At 54.2% G+C, this 12671-nt stretch overlaps 2 non-coding genes across 2 annotated transcripts; both read right to left on the bottom strand.

The window, feature by feature from the left end:
• Positions 1 to 2697: 2697 nt before the first annotated feature.
• LOC126203578 (U1 spliceosomal RNA) lies at positions 2698 to 2859 on the bottom strand. Its single transcript, XR_007540308.1, has one exon. It is a non-coding gene; the product is annotated as a U1 spliceosomal RNA (small nuclear RNA).
• Positions 2860 to 4960: 2101 nt separating this feature from the next.
• Positions 4961 to 5122, bottom strand: LOC126203577 (U1 spliceosomal RNA). The gene has a single exon (XR_007540307.1). It is a non-coding gene; the product is annotated as a U1 spliceosomal RNA (small nuclear RNA).
• Positions 5123 to 12671: the final 7549 nt, after the last annotated feature.

Raw genomic sequence — 12671 nt, 5'->3', positions numbered from 1 at the left:
TGGGGGCGGACATGACGACAAGGAGAAGAAAGAAAAAAACACAGCACTAAAAGGACAGGACACACACTGTCGGACGGCGGACGGCGACGGCGGGAGGCAGGAACGCTGCTGCCGCGGACGGGGCCGGGGCGGCGGCGGCGGCGGCTGCTGCTGCTGCTGCTGCTGCTGGACAGGACACACACTGGCGGACGGCGGACGGCGGACGGCGGACGGCGGACGGCGGACGGCGGACGGCGACGGCGGGAGGCAGGAACGCTGCTGCCGCGGACGGGGCCGGGGCGGCGGCGGCGGCTGCTGCTGCTGCTGCTGCTGCTGCTGCTGGCTGGACTGCTGCTGCTGCTGCTGGCTGGACTGCTGCTGGCACCGGAGGGCTGGCTGGCTGGCTGGCTGGCTGGCTGGCTGGCTGGCTGGCTGGCTGGCTGGCTGCGGGACCACTGCTGCAGGCCGGGACCGGGAACTACTGCTGCTGCTGCTGCTGCTGCTGCTGCTGCTGGGCTGGCTGGCTGGCTGGCTGGCTGGAACACCTAACACTTCGATAAGCGCTAGAAGTGCACTATCGAAGGGCGGTAACCTTGCGGTGTACCGCCGAAGATGCTGCTTCTCCTCGGCCACAGGCGAATATTTGTAATGCCTCGCGCTATCGTAGTGGAACGAGAACTCTTGACGTTGTCGCATTCGGCGAAGAGCATGGTGCCGTGAATGTACTTGCTTCCTTATAAACGCGCTGTTGGCCGTCGAGTTAGCAGGCAGACAGGCACAATAACGGCCCTCTGCAGAAAGCGATGCATTTTTCGTGCGGAAGACATCGCGACTCGTGGCGCCGGCCGTTGCTGGGGTTAAGTTACTGCACCCTCCGGGAGATGGCGGGCCATGTCGGGGTTACCGCCTTCGAGCCGCCCTCTCCGCCTGAAAGTCGCCCTCTTTCTTCCGTCCGGTGTCAAAACGGCAAATGAGATTTGCTGAATGACTGTTTCTTCGAGCCACAGTGCAAGCCACAAAATCAATTGTTGCTCTTACCTTTGCTCCCTCCGTGGGAGCCCTTAGTGCCAGGAAATACGGCAGCATTGTCAATCGCCCTTGTCTGTCGCTGAGCAACCGAAGGACCAAGCTCAGACTATCAGATGTTCTAAGAAAGCTGGATGCACTCGTGGGTGTTGTACACGAGGGACAAACATCACATCACATCAGCAGGTTCTTAAGGAAAGACAATAATCAGCAAAAACTGCAGCTTACCCCATTGGACGCTGATGGAACAGAAGACACTTGAAGGTATGGTAACACTTCTTTTTTCTGTTCATCTCGAGCACTATCTGGAAAGCTCGAACAAAATTTGTCTTCACTTTAATTCAGAATGTGGAGATATTTCCTTCACGCATATGAAAGTATATGACAAAAATAATAATGCTTCATTATTTAAGCTAGATGGAAAAGTTTAGGGGAAGTAAATTAATTCGTTTAGGCTGCACCACTACTAGGTAGCACTGTGAAAACAAAGCCATTGCCATCTAATGGCAACAACACTGCTTGCTGCAGATTAATTTTGCGGCATTTCATAAATGATTAATATCTTATGACTATGGTGACGCTATGAGTAGTTTTAGATGTGCAAACATTTGAAAACGGCTGCAGGCATTACATTCACCCCTCTCTGTCTCTTTGCTTGGACCTGGAGTAAGTAAGTAAGTAAGTAAGAATAAATTAAATTGCTTGTTTTTGAAGTAGTAACAGTTCTGAAGTGTAATGAAATGGTATTAAACAATGAAGTGTATTTTTTTTTTTTTTAATCCTACCTATCTCTGCAATTAGTGTACGCGAGTATTTCATAGTAATTGTCGCAATCGAAACCGAGCTTAATAATTTCATGCGGCCGTTTTCGGTCCTCCTCGTGCTTTAATTGTTCCTTTCCAAGCGTTATTTTAGGTTGCCTGCAAAGTTGTCAGGTGAAACACAACCACTGCGACGAAAGGCCATTCCTTAGAGCAGGTAGACGCCAACTGCGGCAGGAAACTGTCGTGGCCAGGAAGATATTCACTGTGTGTGGAAGTTAAGTGAGGATCCGAAGCTGACTTGCCGGCACACGTTGCAGCATTCACTCGCCAACGGCAACGAGGCAAGAAAAGGGTAAAAATACGCCGGTTCTCGTCCGATCACCGAGGTTGGCTAGAATCTATGTTTCTCGTTTTTCGGTGCAGCTCGTCATGTTATTTCCTTCGATTCACATCCCCACAAGCTCCTCAAGTGCCGCAAGTCTCGAGACGCTACGCTAGACGCTCGCTTCCGGCCCCTTCATGTACCTTGCCACAGGCGCCAAAGCGTTCGGCTGGCCGACGGCCCCTGTACGCCCGCTCGCGCCACAGCAGTCACTGTGCTTGCAGGGAATGCCGCGCCGTCGAATAACGTTTGGTGCACAATCCGTTTATGGACAGAGAATGCTAAAAGGGGCCGTTCGACCGTTAATACAGAAATCGCAGCCACGTTAGATCGCCTGAGCCATCTCGCGGCTGCCGCTGTTATTACGAGCACGCGTGCCACGCGGTTAACGAGCAGTGCGCCGGCTGTGGGTTTCGACGCCGTGTCCTAGTGCAATTTGTCGTTTTTAGTAGAGGCATCGTCGGTTATAAGAAGGTGGTAAATTACTCACCGTCAGTGCTTATCATCCGCTACGAGGAGAAGCTTTGATTGCATTAGAGATTAGCAACGGGACAGCGCGAACGCAGTCCCGACTACCAAAAATTATGCGCCCGAGTTACTCGCATTTGGAGTAATCGCGGGGGTCAGCTCGACCGAAGTGCAATGGACAAGCCTCACCCCGGAGGAACCGCCTTCATGATCACGGTATCCTCTACGCCAGGTAAGTATGCTTCTCCTCGGCCACAGGCGAATATTTGTAATGCCTCGCGCTATCGTAGTGGAACGAGAACTCTTGACGTTGTCGCATTCGGCGAAGAGCATGGTGCCGTGAATGTACTTGCTTCCTTATAAACGCGCTGTTGGCCGTCGAGTTAGCAGGCAGACAGGCACAATAACGGCCCTCTGCAGAAAGCGATGCATTTTTCGTGCGGAAGACATCGCGACTCGCGGCGCCGGCCGTTGCTGGGGTTAAGTTACTGCACCCTCCGGGAGATGGCGGGCCATGTCGGGGTTACCGCCTTCGAGCCGCCCTCTCCGCCTGAAAGTCGCCCTCTTTCTTCCGTCCGGTGTCAAAACGGCAAAGGAGATTTGCTGAATGACTGTTTCTTCGAGCCACAGTGCAAGCCACAAAATCAATTGTTGCTCTTACCTTTGCTCCCTCCGTGGGAGCCCTTAGTGCCAGGAAATACGGCAGCATTGTCAATCGCCCTTGTCTGTCGCTGAGCAACCGAAGGACCAAGCTCAGACTATCAGATGTTCTAAGAAAGCTGGATGCACTCGTGGGTGTTGTACACGAGGGACAAACATCACATCACATCAGCAGGTTCTTAAGGAAAGACAATAATCAGCAAAAACTGCAGCTTACCCCATTGGACGCTGATGGAACAGAAGACACTTGAAGGTATGGTAACACTTCTTTTTTCTGTTCATCTCGAGCACTATCTGGAAAGCTCGAACAAAATTTGTCTTCACTTTAATTCAGAATGTGGAGATATTTCCTTCACGCATATGAAAGTATATGACAAAAATAATAATGCTTCATTATTTAAGCTAGATGGAAAAGTTTAGGGGAAGTAAATTAATTCGTTTAGGCTGCACCACTACTAGGTAGCACTGTGAAAACAAAGCCATTGCCATCTAATGGCAACAACACTGCTTGCTGCAGATTAATTTTGCGGCATTTCATAAATGATTAATATCTTATGACTATGGTGACGCTATGAGTAGTTTTAGATGTGCAAACATTTGAAAACGGCTGCAGGCATTACATTCACCCCTCTCTGTCTCTTTGCTTGGACCTGGAGTAAGTAAGTAAGTAAGTAAGAATAAATTAAATTGCTTGTTTTTGAAGTAGTAACAGTTCTGAAGTGTAATGAAATGGTATTAAACAATGAAGTGTATTTTTTTTTTTTTTAATCCTACCTATCTCTGCAATTAGTGTACGCGAGTATTTCATAGTAATTGTCGCAATCGAAACCGAGCTTAATAATTTCATGCGGCCGTTTTCGGTCCTCCTCGTGCTTTAATTGTTCCTTTCCAAGCGTTATTTTAGGTTGCCTGCAAAGTTGTCAGGTGAAACACAACCACTGCGACGAAAGGCCATTCCTTAGAGCAGGTAGACGCCAACTGCGGCAGGAAACTGTCGTGGCCAGGAAGATATTCACTGTGTGTGGAAGTTAAGTGAGGATCCGAAGCTGACTTGCCGGCACACGTTGCAGCATTCACTCGCCAACGGCAACGAGGCAAGAAAAGGGTAAAAATACGCCGGTTCTCGTCCGATCACCGAGGTTGGCTAGAATCTATGTTTCTCGTTTTTCGGTGCAGCTCGTCATGTTATTTCCTTCGATTCACATCCCCACAAGCTCCTCAAGTGCCGCAAGTCTCGAGACGCTACGCTAGACGCTCGCTTCCGGCCCCTTCATGTACCTTGCCACAGGCGCCAAAGCGTTCGGCTGGCCGACGGCCCCTGTACGCCCGCTCGCGCCACAGCAGTCACTGTGCTTGCAGGGAATGCCGCGCCGTCGAATAACGTTTGGTGCACAATCCGTTTATGGACAGAGAATGCTAAAAGGGGCCGTTCGACCGTTAATACAGAAATCGCAGCCACGTTAGATCGCCTGAGCCATCTCGCGGCTGCCGCTGTTATTACGAGCACGCGTGCCACGCGGTTAACGAGCAGTGCGCCGGCTGTGGGTTTCGACGCCGTGTCCTAGTGCAATTTGTCGTTTTTAGTAGAGGCATCGTCGGTTATAAGAAGGTGGTAAATTACTCACCGTCAGTGCTTATCATCCGCTACGAGGAGAAGCTTTGATTGCATTAGAGATTAGCAACGGGACAGCGCGAACGCAGTCCCGACTACCAAAAATTATGCGCCCGAGTTACTCGCATTTGGAGTAATCGCGGGGGTCAGCTCGACCGAAGTGCAATGGACAAGCCTCACCCCGGAGGAACCGCCTTCATGATCACGGTATCCTCTACGCCAGGTAAGTATGCTTCTCCTCGTTTTTTTTTTTTTTTTTTTTTTTTTTTTTTTTTTTTTTTTTCTTTATTGTTATTTTAACACCTTATACAAAGGCGGGCTGCCAGCAGCACAATACGCCGCTCTTCAGCCTCGAGTTTGGCAACAAGTAGTACAGAAAGGTGGCACAGAGCAGACAGTAAAAACGGTGGTCAAAAAATGTAGACACTAAAAATCGAAAAAACATGGAGCCGTTCACGCCGGACGAGAAACATCACTAACACTGGGCGACACGATGCACAGAACACGGACGATGATGGCGACGGCACGTGAACGGTGGTGGCGTGACGGCGAACAACACTACACACAAACGAAGGCACACACACGAAACACTGACGGCGACGATCTCCGGCGCGCGAATGTTCACTGAGCGTGTACGAGTCCGGGGACCTGCCAAGAGAGGAGGTGGAGGAGGAGGAAGGGGAAGGGGAATGGGAGAGGGGAGAGCAGAGATGCCATGGGCAAAGGAGAGAGGAGGAGGGAGGAAGGGGTAGGGGAAGCCCGGGGGAGAGGGGAGGAGGGAAGGGGGAAAGGAAAGAGAAGGGAAGGGAAGGGAGGGAGGGAGGGTGCCTAAAGGATAGGACACAGGAGGTGGGGGGGGTGGATCAAAGTTGATAGGAGGGGTAGATGCAGGGAAGGAGGACATCATCAGGGAGGGGGAGCTGGCGGAAGCCACCTTGGGAGAGGGTAAGGAGGGTGGAGAGATGGAGACCGGGTGGGATATGGGAGTATAGGCGCGGCAGCGGGCGGGGGTGGGAGAGGATCGGGGAGACGAGCGGGTGAGGAGGATCGAGTTTACGGGAGGTGTATAGGATTCGTATCCTTTCGAGGAAGAGGAGGAGGTGGGGGAAGGGGATAAGATCATACAGGATCCGCGTGGGGGAGGGGAGACGGATGCGATAGGCAAGGCGGAGAGCATGGCGTTCAAGGATTTGGAGGGATTTATAAAAGGAAGGGGGGGCGGAGATCCAGGCTGGATGGGCGTAGCAGAGGATAGGGCGGATGAGGGACTTATAGGTGTGGAGGATGGTGGAGGGGTCCAGACCCCACGTACGGCCGGAAAGGAGCTTGAGGAGACGGAGTCGGGAACGTGCCTTGGCTTGGATTGTCTGGAGATGGGGAGTCCAGGAGAGGCGACGGTCGAGGGTGACGCCAAGGTACTTAAGGGTGGGGGTGAGAGCAATGGGACGGCCATAAACGGTGAGATAGAAATCAAGGAGGCGGAAGGAAGGGGTGGTTTTGCCTACAATGATCGCCTGGGTTTTGGAAGGATTGACCTTGAGCAACCACTGGTTGCACCAAGCGGTGAACCGGTCAAGATGGGATTGGAGAAGGTGTTGGGAGCGTTGCAGGGTGGGGGCAAGGGCAAGGAAGGCGGTGTCATCGGCAAACTGGAGAAGGTGGACGGGGGCTGGCGGCGGCGGCATGTCCGCCGTGTACAAGAGGTACAGAAGGGGGGAGAGGACGGAGCCTTGGGGCACACCGGCAGAGGGGAAAAAGGTGTAGGAATCTGCGTTATGGATGGTGACATAGGAAGGACGGCGGGAGAGAAAGGAGCCGATCAGACGGACGTAGTTAATGGGAAGGGCGAAGGTTTGGAGCTTGAAGAGGAGACCGGAATGCCATACGCGGTCATAGGCACGTTCTAGGTCCAAGGAGAGGAAGATTGCGGAGCGACGGGAATTAAGCTGTTCGGAAAGGAGATGAGAGAGGTGAAGGAGAAGGTCGTTGGAAGAGAAGGACGGCCGAAAGCCACACTGGGTAACGGGAAGAAGGCGGTGCTGGCGGAGATGCTGGTGGATGCGGCGGGTGAGGATAGATTCCAGGACCTTGCTGAAGACCGAGGTAAGGCTGATGGGGCGGTAGGAGGAGACGGCGGACGGTGGTTTGCCGGGTTTAAGGAACATGAGGATACGGGAGGTTTTCCACAGGTCGGGGTAGTAACCGGTGGACAGGACTACATTGTAGAGCCTGGCCAGGGTGGAGAGGAAAGAGATAGGAGCTTCACGAAGGTGGCGGTAGGTGACACGATCGTGACCAGGAGCGGTGTTGCGTTTCGTGCGGAGTGTAGCAATGAGATCCTGTGTAGTGATAGGGGCATTGAGTTCCGTGTGTGCAATGTTGTCCAAGTACTGGAAACCAGGAGCGAGGGGAGGGGAAGAGGTGTCAGTTCGATCGCGGATATCCGGGAAGAGGGAGTAATCGAACTGGGGATCATCGGGGATGGAAAATACATCGGAGAGGTAGGAGGCAAAGTGATTGGCCTTACTAAGGGAGTCAGGGAAAGGGTGATCATCATGGAGAAGAGGATAATAGGGGGAGGGTTTAGTTCCGGTAAGGCGACGGAAGGCCGACCAGAACTTGGACGAGTTGATTGGTAGGGTAGCATTTAAACGGGTGCATGTCTGCCGCCAGTCCCGGCGTTTCTTAGCCGCGAGCAAATTACGAATGTGTCGCTGGAGTTGCCGGTGGCGTCGTAGTGTGTCCGGGTCACGCGTGCGGAGGAAGGCACGGTAGAGACGACGGGATTCACGGAGGAGGAGAACGGCCTGTGGGGGCAAGGTAGGACGGTGGGGGTGGATGGCGACAGTAGGGACGTGGGCCTCCACGGCCTCAGACAAGGTCTGCTGGAGAAAGGAGGCGGCTTGGGTGACATCGTCCGGGTGGTGGTAGGTGAGAGGGTGGCTATCGACCTGGGTGGAAAGGGTATCCCGGTAGGCATTCCAGTCGGCGCGGGAATAGTCGTGGACATACTTAGGGGGAGGGTCAGTACGAGGGTCGGGGCGAGGGCGACGACCGTCTGAAATGGTGAGGAGGACAGGGAGATGGTCGCTACCAATAGGCTCCAGGACATCCACCGTTATGCGGCCAAGGAGGTTGGGGGAGGAGAGGATAACATCAGGAGTGGAGTTGGATTCGGGACGGGTGTGCTGGGGGATGGGAATGAGGTCACCTTGAAGGGAGGAGAGGAACCGATGCCACCGCCGTAACTGGGCGGCGGAACGACTATGGATGTTGAGGTCGGCGGCGATCACGTAGGAGGAGAAGGTACGGTCAATGTGGGAGAGGAAGTCGAAGGGAATAGGGGCGTTAGGGCGGACATAGATGGTGGCGCAGGTAACGGTAAGGCCAGGGAAGAAGAGACTAAGGATCAGGTGTTCGGTGGGGTCGGGAAGGAGAGGTTGGAGCCGAACGGGGATCTGGCGATGGTGCCCAATGGCAACTCCGCCACGCGCAATGGGGAGGGGATTGTCGGAGCGGTGGAGGAGGTAGGGCGAAGTGTGGACGGTGTGGTGGGGTTGGAGGAAGGTTTCATTAAGGATGAAGGCGTCCACGTGGTGGGAGGCAAGGGTATGGAGAAAGAGGTTCTTGTTGGCGGGGAGGGAGCGGATGTTGTGGAAAAGGATACGATGCTGTCGCGCCATGACAAGGATTTAAACGAGGGTGTCAAGGCGGGAGAAGGTGAAATGGGCCTGGTTATTGGAATAGGTGGCGAACATTTTAAGGTGGAATATGGAACGGGCGGCGAGGGAGATCTGTTGTAGGGTGTGGGGGCGCTGAAAGGGATGGACATTCTGAAGGACGATGGTGAGGAACCTGATGATGTCCTCAGCAGTGGGGGGGGGACGAAGGGAATTGCCAGGAGGGGTGGGGGCGTCCAGGGGACGGACAGGGACGGTGAGTTCAGGAGTGGTGGGAGGGGGTCGGGCTTTACATTTTTGGGAGTACGTGGGATGGGGGAGGTTGCAGGTATTGCAGGAGGGAGGGGATTGGAGATTAGGGCACTGCCGGAGGAAGTGCGCTTGCCGACAATGCGGGCAGGTGGGGGCCTCGCGGCATTCAGCTGTTGGATGCGCATTATAGCGCAGACACCTCTGGCAGCGCAGGGATTGAGGAGGGGAACGGGAGGGGTCGACCTTGTACCGCTGATTGAAGAGGAGGGCACCCTCCTTCAGGAGTCGGTCAATGGAGGGGGCGTCCTCAGAGAAAACCCGCATAAGTCGGGTGGGACCGGCCGCGTTGAAAATGCGGCGGACCGCCCGCACCTCCAGCGTGGGATGGGCCTTGAGCTCCGCCAACACCTCCTCCTCCGTGATCGACGGGCTGAGCCGAGTGATCACGGCGGTGAGCGTCGGCGGGCGACGCGGTGGTTGGGGTTGGCGGGTAGGAGACGGAGAAGGAGCAGGGGTAAGGGAGGCGTTAGGACCAAAACGGGTGATGGGGAGGCGGGAGAGGATGTCAGAATGGAGGGTTGGGCTGGGGGAGGAGATGAGAACAGAGTCCCGTCTGGGGGTAAGGAGAGAGATGGGGGCACCAGGGAAATGTTGGCGGAGGAGGAGGGAGAGATTCCGGGCCTCGAGAAAGGAAGGATCGGGGCGGGACAGGAGATATTTGTATAAACCGGGTGGGGAGGAGGAGGAGGGGGAGCGGGGTCTGGTGGGGAGACATCTATGGCACCCTGGGGTGGGGATAGAGGTCGGGGTGGGGCCTTTTTGGGGGCGGAGGAAGCGGGGGTGCCACTAGGGCGTTTGATGGCGGCAGAAGGGCGGGTGGTGACAGGAGGGACGGGAGCGACGGGGAGGTGGTGGGAAGGGACAGGTCCCGGTGTAGACGCAGCAGTCGGCGCCGGAGATGGTGACGGTGACGGTGCAGGCGAGGATGACGGCGATGGTAACGGCGACGATGAAGACGGTGGTGGCGGTGATGGCGAAGGGGACGGGGAGAGCTGGGCGTGGGCAGTGGCCCGACGGGCCACCACCCTAGCCGGAGCTGCAGTGACAGGCTGGGGGAGTGGGGGGAAAGGATCATAACGAGAGGAGCGAGAGGAAGAAGCGGGAGAGGGGGCGACAAAGATGGAGGGTGAAGGGAGAGTGAGGAGAGGCGGGATGGAAGGAGGGGGGTGGGACTGGGCACACCAAGTGATAGTGGTGGAAGCGGCGGAAGGGGATGTATAGACGATGGCGGTGGTGGTAGCGGTGGCAGCGGTGGTGGGGGCGGACATGACGGTAGACAGAAACAAGAACGAACAGAACGGAGAGGAAAGGACAGAAACAGGGGACAGACAAAGACGAAGACGGATGAAGACGAAGACGGCCGTAGACCAGGGTCAGGACGGCGGCGACGGCGGCGACCAGGCGGCACCAGATGGCGGTGGTGGCGGCGGCGGCGGCGGGCACCGGCGGCGGCGGCGGCGGCGGCGGCGGCGGCGGCGGCGGCGGCGGTGGCGATGAACAGACGGACGGACGGACGGACAGCAGACGGCGGCGAACAGGCAGACGGACGGACGGACAGCGAGCAGGCAGGCAGGCAGACAGACAGACAGACAGACACAACCGCCGAAGACGGAGATCACAACCTGAGAGTAGCCCAGGCGTTGCAACCTGACGTCGTCGACTGAGGGGATCCAACCCTCTGATGATGGCTTCTCCTCGGCCACAGGCGAATATTTGTAATGCCTCGCGCTATCGTAGTGGAACGAGAACTCTTGACGTTGTCGCATTCGGCGAAGAGCATGGTGCCGTGAATGTACTTGCTTCCTTATAAACGCGCTGTTGGCCGTCGAGTTAGCAGGCAGACAGGCACAATAACGGCCCTCTGCAGAAAGCGATGCATTTTTCGTGCGGAAGACATCGCGACTCGCGGCGCCGGCCGTTGCTGGGGTTAAGTTACTGCACCCTCCGGGAGATGGCGGGCCATGTCGGGGTTACCGCCTTCGAGCCGCCCTCTCCGCCTGAAAGTCGCCCTCTTTCTTCCGTCCGGTGTCAAAACGGCAAATGAGATTTGCTGAATGACTGTTTCTTCGAGCCACAGTGCAAGCCACAAAATCAATTGTTGCTCTTACCTTTGCTCCCTCCGTGGGAGCCCTTAGTGCCAGGAAATACGGCAGCATTGTCAATCGCCCTTGTCTGTCGCTGAGCAACCGAAGGACCAAGCTCAGACTATCAGATGTTCTAAGAAAGCTGGATGCACTCGTGGGTGTTGTACACGAGGGACAAACATCACATCACATCAGCAGGTTCTTAAGGAAAGACAATAATCAGCAAAAACTGCAGCTTACCCCATTGGACGCTGATGGAACAGAAGACACTTGAAGGTATGGTAACACTTCTTTTTTCTGTTCATCTCGAGCACTATCTGGAAAGCTCGAACAAAATTTGTCTTCACTTTAATTCAGAATGTGGAGATATTTCCTTCACGCATATGAAAGTATATGACAAAAATAATAATGCTTCATTATTTAAGCTAGATGGAAAAGTTTAGGGGAAGTAAATTAATTCGTTTAGGCTGCACCACTACTAGGTAGCACTGTGAAAACAAAGCCATTGCCATCTAATGGCAACAACACTGCTTGCTGCAGATTAATTTTGCGGCATTTCATAAATGATTAATATCTTATGACTATGGTGACGCTATGAGTAGTTTTAGATGTGCAAACATTTGAAAACGGCTGCAGGCATTACATTCACCCCTCTCTGTCTCTTTGCTTGGACCTGGAGTAAGTAAGTAAGTAAGTAAGAATAAATTAAATTGCTTGTTTTTGAAGTAGTAACAGTTCTGAAGTGTAATGAAATGGTATTAAACAATGAAGTGTATTTTTTTTTTTTTTAATCCTACCTATCTCTGCAATTAGTGTACGCGAGTATTTCATAGTAATTGTCGCAATCGAAACCGAGCTTAATAATTTCATGCGGCCGTTTTCGGTCCTCCTCGTGCTTTAATTGTTCCTTTCCAAGCGTTATTTTAGGTTGCCTGCAAAGTTGTCAGGTGAAACACAACCACTGCGACGAAAGGCCATTCCTTAGAGCAGGTAGACGCCAACTGCGGCAGGAAACTGTCGTGGCCAGGAAGATATTCACTGTGTGTGGAAGTTAAGTGAGGATCCGAAGCTGACTTGCCGGCACACGTTGCAGCATTCACTCGCCAACGGCAACGAGGCAAGAAAAGGGTAAAAATACGCCGGTTCTCGTCCGATCACCGAGGTTGGCTAGAATCTATGTTTCTCGTTTTTCGGTGCAGCTCGTCATGTTATTTCCTTCGATTCACATCCCCACAAGCTCCTCAAGTGCCGCAAGTCTCGAGACGCTACGCTAGACGCTCGCTTCCGGCCCCTTCATGTACCTTGCCACAGGCGCCAAAGCGTTCGGCTGGCCGACGGCCCCTGTACGCCCGCTCGCGCCACAGCAGTCACTGTGCTTGCAGGGAATGCCGCGCCGTCGAATAACGTTTGGTGCACAATCCGTTTATGGACAGAGAATGCTAAAAGGGGCCGTTCGACCGTTAATACAGAAATCGCAGCCACGTTAGATCGCCTGAGCCATCTCGCGGCTGCCGCTGTTATTACGAGCACGCGTGCCACGCGGTTAACGAGCAGTGCGCCGGCTGTGGGTTTCGACGCCGTGTCCTAGTGCAATTTGTCGTTTTTAGTAGAGGCATCGTCGGTTATAAGAAGGTGGTAAATTACTCACCGTCAGTGCTTATCATCCGCTACGAGGAGAAGCTTTGATTGCATTAGAGATTAGCA

The sequence above is a fragment of the Schistocerca nitens genome, chromosome 1, assembly GCF_023898315.1.
Source record: "Schistocerca nitens isolate TAMUIC-IGC-003100 chromosome 1, iqSchNite1.1, whole genome shotgun sequence".
NCBI classification, from domain to species: domain Eukaryota; kingdom Metazoa; phylum Arthropoda; class Insecta; order Orthoptera; family Acrididae; genus Schistocerca; species Schistocerca nitens.
Note: the sequence above shows the minus strand (reverse complement) of the source record. Positions and strands in the feature narration are given on the sequence as shown.